Genomic DNA, 18,362 nt, shown 5'->3' on the forward strand with positions numbered 1-18,362 from the left:
TAATTGGTGCCATTTATTACAATTTATCATTTTAGTGAATAAAGAATAGTTGATGTATGGATCACAGGGATTTGGAGCTAAGCTTCCAGTTATCATTTTTGCAGTATTGAGATATATAGACACATTTTATTATTTAGTGACCCAGTAGAGTGATCCCTGGTTGATATTCCTGCAAATGCAGAAGCAAATTCAATTATTGATCTGTATCATATGTATTTTAATTACAAAGTCTTACTGAGATATAAAACAAGTGAGGCTTTTTAAAACAAATTATATATAATTTTAATAGAAACCTGAAAAGAAAAAGCAGACAATGAAGAAAATAGATGTACCAGAAAGAAATGCTCTCTTAAAAGAGCCTTACAAAGAAAAGAATAAAGAAATGGATAGAGTTATCCTAGTTAAATATGAGACTACGCAATCATTTCAAGCAAGCTGGATTGAGCAAAGGACAGGATCCATATTCTAATCATTTGCTTCCTAGAAACAGGAGACAGCCTGTGAGAGAGAGCATGGCCATTGTTTGAAGTGCACTCTGTTTGTTGTTTCTGTTTGTCAACATGCTAGCTATTGTTTTTGTCAATTCTGGGACCAAATGCTTGCCTCCTTTTTTCTCAGTGACTGCAGAGGACATCTGGTCAGACGAGCTAATGTCTCTGCTATCACTGAGCCGTAAGCTTGTTGTCTTTACCAGTCAAGTCCCAACTAAGACACAGGTAACAGTCCCTTCACACCCTTTCTCCGAGTCCTGGAGTAGTATATTTCATTGGTAAAATATCTTACCGATACCGTTTGGACATATTTAAAAATCTTTATATTAAATAACTTCTATTGAAATGATAGTAATTCAAAACTCCTGACCAGCCTTGAACATAATTCTTATGTGCAACAAGACAGAAAGGATGTGACTGTGTGAGATTCAATAAGCTATGGATGGAAAATATTAAAAGACAAAACAAACCAACAACATCTCTATTGAACATGCCAAGACTTGTTTTCCTTGTCACTATTCCTTAGCAAATAAAATAAGACATATAGTTGTACAAAGTTTATGTTGTATTTGTATTAAGATATAAATAATCTAGAAATTATTAAAATGTATGGGAAGATGTAAGTTGTGTGTGACTACATTATACATGGTACTAGAGTATAAATGGACTTTGGTATCTGGGGAAGTTTCTGGAACCAGTCTGGTTTGGGTCTCAAAGACCAAATGTACGATGGCTGCTGGTATCAGACCACTTCCTCTTTATTAAAAGTTTCCAACTCAATAGCCAGTCATTCCTCCCATTTATTTCTGTCTCTTCGTACTTCATTTCTTTTTTTTTTTTGCCATTGTCAAGATATACCACAGTTGCCTTATTTTTTTTCCACCTTTTAAAAGACATCAAGGAACATGAGTTCTGCAATTATCTGGTAAGATCATGTCTTAACCTCTGAGCTACCTCTCCAGGCCCTGAGCCACCTAGTTTTTTTTTTTTTTTTTTTTAGAGCTTGCCAAAGTGGCTGTATGATTCACTCTTGCTCTTTGTCTCTCTTTCTACCCCACTTTCTGCCCATTTCTGTCTCCTGAAGAGTGTGCTGTCTTAGCATCCTTCTGAAGAGGCTTCTTTCTCTGTTGTGACAACCAACCTTTGCTTGCAGTGATGATAGAGGCAGTCTCTACTGCAGGGATTTTCTTTAGGCCCAGTGTTTCTCAAGAAAATGGATGCTCTCATTTATTTAGTCCCAGGTCACTTGCTGTGTAACTCCACTGCAAGATTCAGTTTCCCCCTTTAAAGCCAGTGCCTTACTCGTTGGCAGTGATGAGAATACGGTGGGTGTTGGGGGGGGAGAACTATACCTTTATAGTACAACAGTCAGACACTTTACAAGTTATAGTTCCTGAAAAAGGAATTAGGGCTGTCTATAGAGTTGAGGTTCCTATGGATTAAGGAGGGTTAATAGTGTTCCATGCCGAGAGCCAATTAGTAACTATGGGGATTCCAGGGTAAGTTTTAGATTTGGGATTTGAGACAGGAATGAATAGAAACATGTAAGGAAATTCCTCCATTCCTTTGTACATGGATGGACCTGTTCTATATTTCAGCCCCAACAATTCTCAGCCCCAACATTTCTTTGACCCCTTCCCAGATCTCATTCCCTGACTTCTTTCCCTCACCCCTATTTTATTCTCTCTAATTGTCTGTGATCTAGGCACATTCCCCACTATGGAGCATGCTACAAATGAGAAAAGCAAAGAGAAGCCTTCCGCTCTTACATAGGACCATGAGGAAATACTAGGCACAATTTCATTTTTTTCCCAGGACAGTGTTTCCCTCTGCTGGTGAAAGGCTGTAACTGTCCCCATCCATTAACCTCGGCATTAAGAAGCAGGAATCAGTATGCAATGCAAGTTGCTTTCAGAACTGTCACAGCCTCCAAGGCAGAGTTGCTTCTCAACCTTCCTAATGCTTTGACCCTTTGATACATTTCCTCACATTGTGGTGACCCACAACCACAAAATTATTTTCTTTCTGCTTCATAACTGTAATTTTGCTACTCTTAGGAATTGTAATTATCTGATATGAAGGATATCTGATAAGCGGCCCCTTTGGGGGTCATGACCCACATGCTGTGAAGGACTGCTCTAGAGACTTCAAGTATTGCCCTCTTTTTACATGTGCTCAATGTAAAAAGTTTTCTTCTCCAAGTGCTGTACTTGTGTCTGTGGAGAGGCTGCAACCATTTCACTCCATGAATGCATCTCTGAGCTTTAGTGTGTGTATGAGTGTGTGTGTGTGTGTGTGTGTGTGTGTGTGTGTGTGTGTGTGTGTGTGTGTGTGTCCCGAAAGCCAAACAACTAAAATGAAAATTTATAAGCAAGTTTTAAAATATCTGTCCCTAAGGATGTTTCTTTTTGTTCCCAGAGAATTGCTGTATTTCACAGAGGTCAGAGTGGACAAATGCATTACATTCAGTTGGCATTGTAAGAGCCCTGTGGCGTAATCATAGACTTCCACAGATTTCTGTCTTCTGAGGGAGGCTAACTTAAGAGAGCCTGGGCCACTTTTACTGCCTCACCTGCCCAAGGAAAACCCAAGTAGGCTCACAGATGATAACTCAGGCCCATCACATTTATGTGTCTTAGCGCTATTGTGGGAATTACCAATATGGAGTCAGGTAAAAATAGGCGTGGTCAGGCATACCTGTAGCCAGCCCCTAGCAGGCATGATTACGGTGTCCCCTACATAGTGCTAGTGTAATTTCGGTATTGATAGTTAATAAATAGAGAGAAGAAAAGAAATGTAAACAGAAGGGAAAGGAGGAAATTAGATTTTGGATTACCCTCTTTCCTACAGTCTGACAAAGGTGATGCGGTAAGCAGTTGAAATAACTATAGGCAACTTTTTGTATGTTATGTGAATACAGTTGCTACTTCAGGAAGAATTGTTGCGTATTCATATTACATATGCAAGTATTTCACTTGTTCTTTGGACACTAGTAATTTTTTTTTCCAAACTCAGCTCCCAAGTTATTTGTGAAAGCCTGCATGGCCTTTTTATCTTCTGCTTTGTATGTGCATGTGTGTTGAGTTAAATATTTGCTTTCTCCTAAATACTATTTGGGAGAGTGCCAAAAAGGATGACCTGCATAGAGATTCAATGGAGTAAGGGCTTACAGATTGATTCTCTTATTACTTAGTGAACCAAGCAGATATAACCGGTTCAAAAGAAAATCTGAAAACCAGATTTATGTTGTGGAATATTACTTTTAACTATGTGAAGGTGTGTTACATTTGTTTATAATGCATTCTTTAATGATGTAAAGATATGCTGCTCTTCTGCCTAAGACACCTGATTGGTCTAATAAAAAGCTGACTGCCCAATAGCTAGGGAGTAAAGGAATTGGTGGGGCTTGCAGGCAAAGAGACTAAGTAGGAGGAAGAATCTAGGCTGGAGAGGAGAGAAGAGGGAGAAAGAGAGGGCGATGCCCAGGGCCAGCCAGGCAGCCACCAGCAAGACATGGAAGAAGCAGGAAAATTAGGTATACAGAATGAAAGAAAGGTTAAAAAGCCCTGAGGCAAAATGTAGACGAAGAGAAACAGGTTAAATTAAGTTATAAGAGCCAGTGGGACAAGTATAAGATAAGGTCAAGCATTCACTACTAATAATAAGTCTTCGTGTTATGATTTAGGAGCTGGTGATCTGAGAAAGACTGCTACAGATATACTTAGGTCAGGAATCCTGAAATTCATGTGTAAATATAAGTAAACTGACTTTTCCACAAAAGAGGTGGGGAAACATTGAGCTTCTACTGGACAGGGCAGGATTTATGTGTCAATAGACTACAGTTGTGTTGACAGTTACACTTACATATTCAATGTACAGAGTTTCAAAATAGCTCAAGGCCAGTCAAAGAGTAGAATCAAATCACTCAGAGTGTCATGTGAGGCACAGTTTTCCAGTAAAAGCACAAATATTTTTCTTGAAGGGAATGCTTTTCTGCTTGAGGCTGACTCTCCTATCAGTTTTCTTAAAAACTGAGCAGATTCAAGGCCCACAATGGAACACTTGAAATTCTACATCATGATTTCTCTCTCACAAGATCCAGTGGGTTTAGGTAGAAAATGGCCAATGTTCACAGGAGACAGTCCACAGTCAGGGGTCCTGTCCCTCAAATGAAACATTAACCATGTGAAGAAAATAATTTTTTGTTCTTTGCTTATATTTATCCTTCTGATGGATATGCAGCCTATTCATTTAGAAGCAGGCAAATTCTGTGGACAAGGAACTTGAATATAGCAGATGTGAATTTAACCCTACAAACCCAGGAAGACAACAACTATAAAGGACCTGAATTTGATACCCAGATTTCTGCTTTGCAGAATAACTTCTCTCAGTCATTGACTGCCCTCTGTAGTCCCAGAAAAACCATTAGTAGAACTGTTTCATTGTCTTTGGTCCTGAAAGAAGAAGCTGTGTGAGACTTTAAAATTTACTAACTTCCAACATCATCCATAAAGGTCTGCTCTTGCTTGTCATTGACTGGCTTATTTGAAATGCTGTAGTTAATAGAACACTGGAGGCAAAAATGCAAATACTGCCTGTAAATACATCTCTACACTACAATTCTTGTTCATTAGACTGACAAAGACTTTCTCCTTGACCATATATCTCCTTGAGCTCAAGATGCTTAGTCCTCCAGACCTGGAGACCTTCAGTGTCGTGCTTGCTTAGGTCTGCATTGCTCAACTGCAGCAAGACTTCTGCTGTTTCTTTAGTTAGAACTCTCATTCTTGGTGTCTGATTACCCTGGATAACCAATCTAGTGCCCTACTCTCCTCCCCCTTCTTCCCATCTCTCATACCCTTGCTTGCTTCATTGTAAATTTTGTTGGGTCTGTTTAGCTAGAATCATCTCTGTTTATAATGTCTTCTTACCCAGTAAAGTGTCCAAATGGTTAGGTCTCAAACCCAGGACAAATGACTAATATGCCTGTTTAACATATCAAAGCAGACCTGGGCCAGCAGGTTCTCCCAGAATCCCTCAGTCCTTACCTATTGCAGGCTGTGGCTGGCATACCACACTCCCTACCCTAAACTTCTCCAGCCCAAGGGCTAGGCTGCTCTTCCTCCAGTTGCTCTTTTCTATGTAACACAGCCATGTTGGTTACCAGACCTTTTAGTCTACCCTTTACTCTCCTGAGTCTCCCCTCTCTCCTCCCCCTTTTCCTCACTGGCCTGACTCAGGATCATGTTCACTCTGGACTCTTAATAGATAGTAGATAGTTGCTTTACATCTACAATAAACCTTCTCCACCATACCTAAGAGTAGTCAGGTCCTTTTCATTTCATTTCTCTTTTTACCATTCACAAACCTTTCCATATCTTTGCAAAACTTTCATAAATTTGTCTTTTCCTGTACAAATTATAAATGAATTAAATATTAAATTATTTTATTTTTTTTGAAAATTTTATTTATGAGCACTGTAATTACATCACTTCCACCTTTTCTCTCCCTGATCTAACTCTTACTGTGTTCCTTTCAAATGTATGTTCTCTTTTCTTAAAAAGCTAATTCTTTGAGAGTGTCATGTTTCATACAAAATGTTTTGATCATATTCATTCCTTCCTGCAACTTTTCCAAGACACATGCCCACCTTCATAAACACCCCATTTTGTATATTTCCCAGATCAATTGTTCTCCTCACATATTCTTTGATGTGTGGTCTTCCACTGTGGTCAGTTATCAATATCCACACTCTCAAGAAAACTGTCCCTTGTGACTTCTTCTTGATCAAGAACTCCTCTTGAGATTTCTGGAACATCCCAAAGGACTTGTTCTCTCACACGGTAAAAAAGAAATATTACCTGGTTAGGCTTATTTAGTATGCGGAATTGCATGAAAGATCCTACTGAAATAAAGAAGAGAAATTTAATCTTCCCTAGATTAAATTTTCATGGGCCATATAGGAATACCAGGGATTGAATAAAGCTCAAAGATGTTTGTAGACACTCTTACTGTCTCTGATATTTTCTGGTATAATACTAGTCATAGATTTGGTTATTATTTCAAAATTTGACTGCTACAGAAATAATCTCCTTTCCTTGTTAAAAGAACTCTCATCAGATTCTTGTCTAGAGCTAATTTGTCTTTAATCTTTCTTGAGTAGGTTTTGTTTTATTGTTTTATGTTGATCCTTTTTCAAATGGTGTGTGTGTGTGTGTGTGTGTGTGTGTGTGTGTGTGTGTGTGTGTGAGAGAGAGAGAGAGAGAGAGAGAGAGAGAGAGAGAGAGAGAGAGAGAGAGATTCTATGAGAATGCCCACGGAGTTCAAGAGAGTGTTGGATCCCAATGAATTGGAGTTGAAGGCATGAGCCACCAGATGTGGGTGCTGGGAACTGAACTCAGGTCCTCTAAAGAGCAGTAAGTACTCTTAATTGCTGAGCTATCTCTCCAGCCCCTCAAAAGTGTTTTCAATGAGCCATAAACTGCAATGCTTCATGATGGAATTAAGTCATACCACTTTACTGGGTAAAGACTTTCCAAAGTACAGTGGAAAAGCTGATAGACTCATAAAGCTGCCTAATCCAGAACTGAGCAGAGCAAGAATCAATTACAAGGGGTGGAACAATTGATTTGTTTAGTAGGAGGGTATTCTAGTGTGCTTTTGATGTTGCTGGGATAAAACACTAACCAGAAGCAGCTTGGATGGAAATGTTTATTTAGCATACAGGCTATAGCCCATCACTAGGGAAGCCAAGGCAGGAGCTCAAATCAGAAGGTGGGAGCAGAAATAAAAGAGGAATGCTCCTTATTGACTTGTTTTCCCTGGCTTCCTTAGCCTGTTTTCTTATACAGCCCACGGCCACCTGCTCAGTAATAACACAATTTCCAGTGGGCTGAGCCCTCCCACATCAACCATTAATCAATCCCATTGACTAATCTGAAGGAGACAATTCCTTAACTGAGGCTCCCTCTTCCTGGATGACTTTAGTTTTTGCCAAGTTGCCCCAAACTAACCAGCACAGTATTTTCTCATAACAATGCTGCTGCTACTGCTGCTTTTAAGCTCTATTTTTGGAATTTAAAGAGACCCTTCCCCTGTTTCCTTGGCCTATCTGTGATATATAGCACTTAAGCAGATTATATTCTCAGACTCAGAAGTGAAGCAAGACTTTCCCTATCATTTTCCTCTGCTTTCAGAGTTCCAAAAGTCTCATTCCATTCCCCTCAATCATGTGCTTCAATTTGCGACCCATGACACTGATATGTATACCATCCTCAAGTTCTTGAAGACCACAGAGCAGGTAATGTCAGTCATCACTAATCTCACTTCAGCATTCAAAATGATTTCAGCTCTATAGTCAGGATCTTTTCAACTGTCTGTCTTCTAGACTCAGGAACTGGATTCATAGTCTCCTCCAAATTAACTTTTGTCATTGTTTTTGTAGATACCCATCTCATTAAATGCTTGGCTGCCTGCACCATCTAGGACATCCAGTATCAACAGATGACTTGGCTGTCCCAGATTATAAAACATGGTGACAGCATTTGATATAGACTTCTATTTTTCAAAAAGAATGTTTCTCCTCCCCCCGAGAACAAGAGGGGGAACTGACAAATAGCTAGGGTCTTCTAAACCCTCTGCTCTTCTACCTTCAATATCTCTATTTATCATCACTGCGTAACTAAAAACCAAATCTTAGCAACTTGGCCTAGCCAGAACCTTTGCCCTGGGTAGCTGGTCAAATTCCTTATTCCACAGATATTCCAGCTCCTGACATACACTGTGATGGCTTGGCAGTAATTCTTGAAATAGGGTGGCATCACTCATGTATCTTTACTCTGTTATCCTTTAAAAGGCACTTGACTCTCTTCTTACTGTCCTCTACTATAATTTTCTCATTAAGTATATTTTCTGAAAATGAAAGACAAGAGGGAAATTGTTAGAAAATTTTGCTTTGGTCCCTTTATGGCCCTGAATCAAAGAACAAGAATACAGCCTTTCATTTTTCATTCCTGATGAAAAAATGGAAGGAAAAATATAATTAGATCCAAATAGTGTCTTGCATCTCAGTAAAGATCCTGTCTTAATGGTAAGACCCAATTTTACTATAATCATTATTTGTATTTTCAAACTTTTGTGAAATATTTCATGTTTTTCAAGGCACTTTTCCACATGTACATCAAAAAGCAAAGGGAGTTACATGAGAAGGGTTCTGGTCAGTGTTTAGCAGCTGGCTAAAACCAGGCGAGGTCTGGAAAGTCCATGTGGCTTCTGCCTAGTGCCTTTTGGAGTAAATCAGCTACCATATGCAACCAGATTTCCTCAAGCCCATCATGCTTGAGAGGACACATGTGAGCTCTCTTGTAGAGCCTGTCCTCCGTGTTAGGGAGCAGCCGCACATGACATATCCAGCCAAGTGAGTCCTTCAGATGGCTGATATACTATGATGATGTAAATGAGAACTGCCCAGCTGAGCCTTTAACAATTCCTGACCCACATATGGTGAGCAAAACAAAATAATGGATGCTTTATACCATTTTTTAAATGTTGTTGGTCAGGTACTAATGGGAACTATAAGAGGAAGAAAATAATAGTCTTAGAGGAACTGCTTGAATAGATAATAAATGAGAGAGAAGAATTAAAGATAGATGGTTGAGCTTTTTGGAAAACAATTCTTTCATTTTGATGAACAGAAAAGTGAGTTGAAGGGCCAAAATGGAGAGGTGAAACTTAGATGATCTTGACTACATTAAACTATAGGATGCTGAACCAACACTTCTGTCCATAAAATAATTTAAACACAAATATTCACTGACTTTTAGCTAGATTATTCCCAAAATGGAAATAGCTGAGATATCCACTTACAGGAACATATCTAAATATCAATAGTATTTAAAAGAAACTTTTTTTTTTTTTACTGGCAAAGTATTTTGTAATAGCTTTGCCTTGTTTAATATTAATTTTCTTTTTTATAGAAAAATAATACATGGATAAAAATAGAACAGTTGGGAATGAACAAAGCTGTTAAAAATTCAAGGCATTTACAATGTATTCCACTTGATCTGCCTTTCAAAAAAATGTGATTTCCCCGGGGAACACAGAGCTGAGAAAATGAGAAAATGACCTTTCAGAGATAAGCCATCTCACACATAAACAATGTTCAGTTGGGCATACCATGGGCCAGGTGTAATATGAAAATCTGAAGTATTTACATGTAGATTTTGAACTACTGTTTCCTTTGATCAGTTGGTTCTTTAATCCCAAATAATCATTACAAACTGTTAGACTATGCATGTTTTTATGAATTTAAAATCTAGATATCTTCTTTTACTGATGAGGTAGCAGTATACATGTTGAAATATTCCAATAACTCAGAGTATACAATGAAAAAAACAACTTGGCTTTTCATTTTGAATTTTTATTTCTCCTTTTTCAGAATTATCCACTCTAAAGAAAATGTGGATCTTTTAAAAACCTGTTCTTGTGTGAACTTATATATGTCATCATCTATAATCAGTTTACACCCAACTGTATGTAATGTGTGTGTATGTGTATGTGGTGTGTGTGTGCACATGTATGTATATGTGGGTATGAGTGTGTGTATGTGTATGTATGTATGTATGTATGTATGTGAGTGTGTGTATGTGGTGTACCCGTGTGTGTGTGTGTGTGTGTGTGTGTGTGTGTAAATTATTAAACTAGGAAGAGGATAATGGGAGGGGAGGAGAAGATGTTGAGAGATGGAGGAAGAAGGTGAATGGGATACTTATGTAAGGAGAATTGTCTGTGGGAAGAAAGTAGACTAGGAGAGGGAAGGTCAAGTTTGGGGAAGCTGAGTGGGGGGACAAATAAGGGCAATATATGCTGACACACATATGGAAATGTTATAATGAAACCCATTACTTTTGCTTGCCAATTTAAGCAATAATATATGTGTATATGCACGCCATGTATATCTGTGGAAGTACAGTTAGTGTTTGTGTCACACATATTACACAAGCATTTACATTAGTATCTAGATATGAGAATTCATATGTAGCACAATTTCCTTGGAGGGAAGACTATGTCAAAGGATGTACAAATATTTCACAATGTGCAGATGCCATATTTTGAAATACAGTGCCACATGATTCCCTGAGAAGATTTTACTATTTTTGTCTGTCCTTATGTCTTTATCATTGATACTATCCTTAGAACATTATTTTTGCAATTCTAACTATATCATTTCTGTAATTTCCATTCCCTTCATTACTAGTTAGGCTTAGCAATCAGTATGTCTTTAGCCAGGCAATTTCCTTTTCCCAAGTTTATCAATTTTCTTATTTTAGCAGAATTTCAATGTCTTTTGCACAGGGGATTCCTTTTTAAATTTAATTTTAATTTTTTTATTCATTTTCCATAGCAGCCAACCTTCTCCCTCCCTCCCCTCCTCACATTCCCCCCACCTCTCCATTCACCCTCTATCCACTCCTAAGAGAGCATAAGGACCCCATGTGGAGTCAACTAAGCCTGACATATCAAGTTGAGGCAGGACCAACCCCCCCATATCAGGGTACCTCCCCCTCTCCCCGTGAGCAAGGTATCCCACCATAGGGAAGGGCTCTAAAAAGCAGTTCATGCACCAGTGATACATGCTGTTCCCACTGCCAGGGGGTCCCACAAAAAGACCAAACTGCACAACTGTCACCCACATTCAGAGGGCTAGTTCAGTCCCATGCAGCTGTCCCTCTAGAGTCCATGAGCTCCCACAAGCGCAGGTCAGCTGTCTCTGTGGGTTTCCGCACAGGAGATTCTTACGGCATGTTCAGTTGTAAGAGCATATCAACTGAGAGGGGAGTGAGAGTGGATGGAAGACAATTTTTGCCGTCTCTCCAGGTGGGAACAAGTGATTGATACAGTATGGCATTAAAATCAGAGCTTCCAACCAATTGGTTATCCAATACCAAATGCTCAGCCCAGAAAACACATATACAAGTAACATTGTACATGCTAAGCAGGTTGTATTTATGCATGTAGGAATATAAATGTGTACAAATATATGTATATAACAATTAATGAATAAAGAGGCCACCAATTTGAATGAAAGCAAGGGGGTTGTGTGGGAGGGTTGGAGAGAGGAAATGTTACATAATTTCAAAAAATAAATAGAAATATTTAAAAAATCAGAGATTTCTTAGAAATAAGTTTTAAAGGTTTCTGTTTTGTGGATAAACCTATAAAGAAATGTAACTGCCAAAAATATGTCTGCCCTATGAATAATAAAAAAATGGGACATAAGTCATTTGTATATTACCTTGTGTACAGTGGAGAATGGTTCAAAGATTAGTAAGGAGACATTTGTTGTGAAGTAGGGTCTTAGATAGACTCTGGGGTGCAAGACCCACTTTCATTCTAACACTTGCTCCCATGGATCTATTTCTAGAATAAATTAGCACAGATAGGGAGTTAAAAATTTTCATGTATTTTGGAGCTGAAAAATGACATGGTGTGTTAGTTTCTGGGACAGACTTTGTAGCACCAGGTAAATTTTTTATCTCTGGTTGGGATCATTGTTCCCAGGGCTGTGGAGTACCACAAACATCAGACATTTTGTTTCCTCTAACTTGTAACTGTTAAGATAGGATTTAGTGTCTTATATTCAAATAAGGACAAAGGCCTGAGACACAGAGCTACCAGCAGCTCTTACAGAAGTTAGCAAGTATGCATGAGCAGTCCAAGGAATGCAGTGAGGTTATGAATTGAACTCTGCTCTCATCACAAATGGCCAGGGCACAGCCAGCTGTGATGTCCAGCAAGGAAAGAAATTTATTCTCTCTGCATTTTAATGAGTGGAGTTACCACCATCACATTTTCCTTGCAAAGCTTTACAATGTCTCATGCATCACAAAAGATCCCAGGTTCACCTTCCAGGTTCCAGGTGCTTGCCTCTGTCTCCTTACTTCAGAGGTTTAGCAGAAATGATAATTTAGAGGCCACTTGCTCCTTGAATTAAGAGGCTGAAATGTTAGCCAGTAGCTGAGTTACAGGCCATTGGGTACCAGATGTTTGAAATATGCTGGGTCCTGTGTGGTTTGAGGTCCTAGAACTCTGGCTAGGGGCAACTTGGGAATGAAGAGTGGGCAGACGCACAGACACATGTAGAGTGAAGCTGGGCTCAGATGCTCTTCTCTAATGCTATCGCCTCAATCTGGAACCTCAGCATGTTTGTGTTGATTTGGCATAGCACAGGGGATGGGGTTAGCTAGTCTAGGCAGCCAGTCTCTGCAGGCAGGCAGTCTCAGGCTGTTAACAGCCCAGAAGAGGAAGCTGTAGTTTCTAGTCTTTGCACACACACTGATCACTCATTCATAAATACTCACACTCAAGACTCCTGAGGAAAGCTTTGCAATTCCTTCTGGCCTACATGATGAATGGCTTTGCCAGTTTCCCAGTGGATCAATTGGCCTTTGAGTCCTTGACAGACCAGGCCTATGTCAAAATGCACATTCAAGAACTTTACTCAGCCGGGCGGTGGTGGCGCACGCTTTTAATCCCAGCACTCGGGAGGCAGAGGCAGGCGGATCTCTGTGAGTTTGAGATCAGCCTGGTCTACAAGAGCTAGTTCCAGGGCAGCCTCCAAAGCCACAGAGAAACCCTGTCTCGAAAAAACAAAAAAAAACAAACAAAAAGGAACTTTACTCACTAAGGGCTTCCTCTACTCTGAATGGATCTCTAAACTGTGGACACGTTCTAGTCCTTCCTTTCAGCCTTAATCTGAGCAGAAACTGCTTGATTTCTACCACTATTAGTTGGCTTGATCTCATTTTAAATTTTATTGTAACAGAATCATGTAGTGTTAATTCTTCTGACAGATTTCTTACTCAGCATAACATCAAGGAGGCTTATCATGTAATGGCACATATCAGCAGTTTGCTTCCTTCTATTGTGGAGTGAAATTTCATTGTACAAATAAAGCATGATTGATTTCTGCAGTTTTTGTCAATAAAGACTTTGGTTGTGTTGATGGTTTGCAAGCTAAGGTACCTGGAACACATGCACAAGTGGTCTGTGTACATGTGTTTGCACTTCTTTGGGGTAAATACAGGTAAGAGCACATACTAATCATATGTTAAGTCTGGTAGGCATTATGAGAAAGGGCCAGATCATTTTTCAGAATGTCAGCAATATTTCAAAACTTCCCTTCCAAGTAACATATGACCCAGTAATTTCAGGTACTTTAATGAGTATGAAGCAGTAATTTTTATTCTGGTGTGCTTATTGTTTTGTTCAAATATTTAGATTTTGTAAAGATTGTTTGCATCATGAGTTATTTTACATTCATGATCTTTCCCCATATATATATATATATATATATTATATATATATATAATTGTAGTTTCAAATCCTTCACCTTTTAATTTTCTTAGTATAATCTTTCAAACTTTATTTTCATTTGTGTATATATGCATGTGTGTGTCTCTGTATATATCTGTGTAAAGAAGGCGAAGAGGGAAGATCAAAACTAAAAACTAACATAGCATCCAATCGTATTTATTTCAGTTTTAATTGCCTTTCAGCAATTTTACAGTCTTGAAGAGAACGCTAAGTGCATAGGCCCATCACCCCACCAAGACACATGGGATGACTTACTTCTTTTTCCTGTGAAGCCATGACTGTTTCTCTACTTTCCTTACATTTATTATGACTATTAACCAGGCTGTCTTTTATACACTCAAAGGTTCTTCCTTGTGATTGTTTCTGTATGTCATAAACCAGAGTTGCTCAACCTTTCCGCTATAACAATTCCATTAGCTTGCTAGTGTTACTGCAACTAAACACCACAGGTCAAATGTCTCCCACAACCAAAGTTGACTTCACCCACAGCTTTGCAGATGAAAAATCCTAGATCAAGGTATCTCCGTGTTTAGCTTCCTATGGAGGGTTCTTTTTTTGACCTGGAGATGGCTGCCTTTGTGCTTCCTCCTCCCATCTTTCCTATGAACAACTGTGTCCGTGGTGGCTGTCTGCATGTCCAGGTCTCCTTTGTTGTAACTATAAAGTAGTATTAGAGTAGACCCACTAATGACCTCAGCCACTCTAACTCTGTCACCTTTTTGAAAGCCACCACTCCAAAGAGAGCCATATTCCAGGTACCCGGGGATTTGGGCTTCAGCACACAGACTTTGAAGTGACACAGTCCAGCCCCTAACAATTCCTTGTTGTTGGGGCCCTCCTCTCTGTTGTTGGGTGATTATGAGAATTTCTCACTTTTGCCCATGATATTTTTTATTAGAACTCTATAATTATGACAAAACTGAAATGTCTTTAAGCACTGCCAAATATTGCCAAGGGTTTGTGGCAAACTCACCCTGGCCTGAGAACTATTTTTTTTTTTTATAAAGGATAATGTATAACTTGCTTACTTCCTGTCACTGAATTCATAATTAAGTAAAATCATCCCGTGATTGGGATGAATATTGAATATAGCTGTTAGCTGCATCTGAATCCAAAACAAATTTTCTTCCCTCTACATCACGGGAGCTGAACATTTAGTGATCAAGGGACTTCAGATGAATTTTGAGATGCAAATTCCTTGATGTTCACTGAAAAGTCAGATAGGATGTTTTATCTGTGTATCCACTATGTCTGTCTGTCTACCTATATCTTTTTCATTTTCATAATTCTCTTAAAATCTAAACCAACTATAGTGAGAATTCATTCCATATTTTCATTGTGACATTTTTTTGACAGATAGAAACCTGGCCTTTTCTGGGACTGAGAAGGAAAGAACCACAGGTTTTCATTGGCTCTATTAGCACAATCCCAATGAGTGTGTCTTCCTTAGCCAGATGAATTGTGATGTCCTCCAGCTGCCCCTGTGTGTACAGCCCCTCCTTCCCTTGCTAAGCTTTCTGTGTCTTACTGAAGACCCCCTACATGGATGCTCATCTCACTTCTCTATGGGAATCTCCGCTCTCAGGATGATCTCTTTATTCTGCTTGGATATTGACATCTCACACTGACATACCCCTCTCCTGTACTCTCTTTGAGCTTCTCTGAAGCCCTGATAGTCTTCGTTAAGCAATCCTGTTAACTTCTACTTAGAAGCTGACCCCTTAATTAGATCCTCTCTACCAACTGTACACACAAACTCTTCTGACCTTCTAGACTCCTATGGCTACCAATGGACTGATAATGTGTATCTTTTTGCCTCCAGACTGGGACAAATTGACCCCCCCCACCACAGGTGTCTACCTTGCTTAGCTGGTAGCTGACATTGGGTGGATTATTTTCAGGCAGGAGCAGGAAAAGGATAGAGAGAATTACTCTCAAGAAGTAAAATGTCATGAAAAGGTTTTGGTTAAACTAATAACTATCATTTTTCTTCCTAGGCTAGCCTATTTCTATCTATGGCACCATTCTCCTACTTCCAAACTCTAGGGTGAGGAACATTATCATCAATGAATATCTGCTAAGTTAGTAGTTAGAAAAGACTTTTCATAACTTTCCTAGCCCTTAAGATTTTTTGTTTGTTTGTTTGTTTACTAGCCCAGTGCATTAAAGGCTATTTTTTGTTTGGAATTGTTGGGCATTCAGATCATGTAAGGGGAAAGGAAGTCTCCTCTGCTAAATGTCATAAGAATGCCATCTCTAGTTCCATCCATTTGCCTTCAAATTTCAAGATTCCATTTTTTCCCCTGAGTAGTACTCTATTGTGTAAATGTACCACATTTTCTCTATCCATTCTTCAGTTGAGGGGCATCTAGGTTGCTTCCAGGTTCTGGCTGTTACAAATAATGCTGCTATGAACATTGTTGAACAGATGTCCTTATTGTATGAATGTGCTTCTTTTGGGTATATGCCTAAGAGTGGAATTGCTGGATCTTGTGGTAGGCTAATTCCCATTTTTCTAAGGAATTGCTATATTGATTTCCAAAGTGACTGTATGAGTTTGCACTCCCACCAGCAGTGGAGAAGTGTTCTTCTTTCTCCGCATCCCCTGCAGCATAAGTTATCATTGGTGTTTTTGATTTTAGCCATTCTGACTGGAGTAAGATGATATCTCAGAGTTGTTTTTATTTGCATTTCCCTGATGGCTAAGGATGTTGAGCACTTTCTTATGTGTCTTTCAGGCATTTTAGATTCCTCTGTTGAGAATTCTTAATTTAGTTCTGTACCCCACTTTTTAATTGGATTATTAGGTGTTTTGGAAACTAGCTTCTTGAGTTCTTTGTAAATTTTGGAGATCAGTTCTCTGTTGGATATGGGGTTGGTAAAAATCTTTTCTCAATTTGTGGGCTGCTGTTTTGTCTTGTTCACAGTGTCCTTTGCCTTACAGAAGCTTCTCAGTTTTAGGAGGTCCCATTTACTAATTGTTGATATCAGTGTCTGCTATGAACATTGTTGAACAGATGTCCTTATTGTATGAATGTGCTTCTTTTGGGTATATGCCTAAGAGTGGAATTGCTGGATCTTGTGGTAGGTGTAATGTTCAGGAAGCAGTATCCTGTACCAATTCGTTCAAGGGTACTTCCCAGTTTTTTTTCTAAGAGGTTCAGTGTGGCTGGATTTATGTTGAGGTCTTTCATCCATTTGGACTTAAATTTTGTGCATGGTGATAGACATGGATCTATCTTCAGTCTTCTACATGCCAGCATCCAGTTATGCCAGCACCCTTTGTTGAAGATGCTTTCTTTATTACATTGCATAGCTTTAGCTTCTTTGTCAAAAATTAGGTGTTCGTAGGTATGTGGGTTAGTATCAGGGTTTTCAATTTGATTCCATTGGTCTACCTGTCTATTCTGAGTGAGGTAACCCAGTCACAAAAAGGCAAACATGATATGCACTCACTCATATATGGATTTTAGACATAGAGCAAAGAATTACCAGCCTATAATCCACACCACCAGAGAAGCTATGCAACAAGGAGGACTCTAAAAGACACATACATGGTCTCCCTGAGAAGGAGAAAGGGATAAGATCTCCTGAGCAAATTGGGAGCATGGGGGGAGGGGAGAGGGAGCTAGGAGAATGAGAAGGGGAGAAGAGGAGGGGTGAGGAGGACATGAGGGAGCAGGAAGTTTGTGTAGGGGGAAGAATAGAGGAGACCAAAATAAGAGATACCATCAGAGAGGGAGACAGTATAAGTTTAAAGCGAAATCAGGCACTAAGGAAATGTGCAGAAATCTACAATGATAACACCAACCTACCATCTAAGCAACAGTGGAGAGGCTACTTTAAATGTCCTCCCATGATAATGAGATTGATGAATAACTTATACACCATCCTAGAGCCTTCATCCAGCGACTGATGGAGTAGAAGCAGATACCCACAGCTAAAAACTGAACTGAAATCCAGATGCAGAGAAGGAGGACTGATAAGCAAAGGGGTCAAGACCATGCTAGTGAAACCCACAGAAACAGCTGACCTGAACAAGGGGGTGCTCTTGGCCCCCAGGCTGATCACTGGGAAACCAGCATGGAACTGATCCAGACTCCACGAATGTGCGTGTTAGTGAGGAGGCCTCAGAAATCTATGGGGCCTCTTGGAGTAAATCAGTTACTTATCCCTAGCATAGGAATGGACTTTGGGAGCCCATTTCACATAGAGGAATATTCCCTCAGCCTAGAGACAGTGGGAGGGCCTAGACCCTATCCCAAAGGCTATAACAGACTGATTATCGGGGGCAAGGGAGGAGGAGAGGGAGAGGGAACTGGGATTGACATGTAACACAATCTTGTTTCTAATTTAAATAAAAAAGAATGTCATCTCTAGTGTCCTTGGCCCTGAAGTTCACAGAAACTACTTATTATGTTGGGAAGGAATTACATTCTGGCATTAAAACTCTGTTTAAATCTTTGAAATCAAACATAGGTGCATTTTCCAAGAACT

Source organism: Cricetulus griseus, chromosome 4 (genome assembly GCF_003668045.3).
Source record: "Cricetulus griseus strain 17A/GY chromosome 4, alternate assembly CriGri-PICRH-1.0, whole genome shotgun sequence".
Taxonomy (NCBI): Eukaryota; Metazoa; Chordata; class Mammalia; order Rodentia; family Cricetidae; genus Cricetulus; species Cricetulus griseus.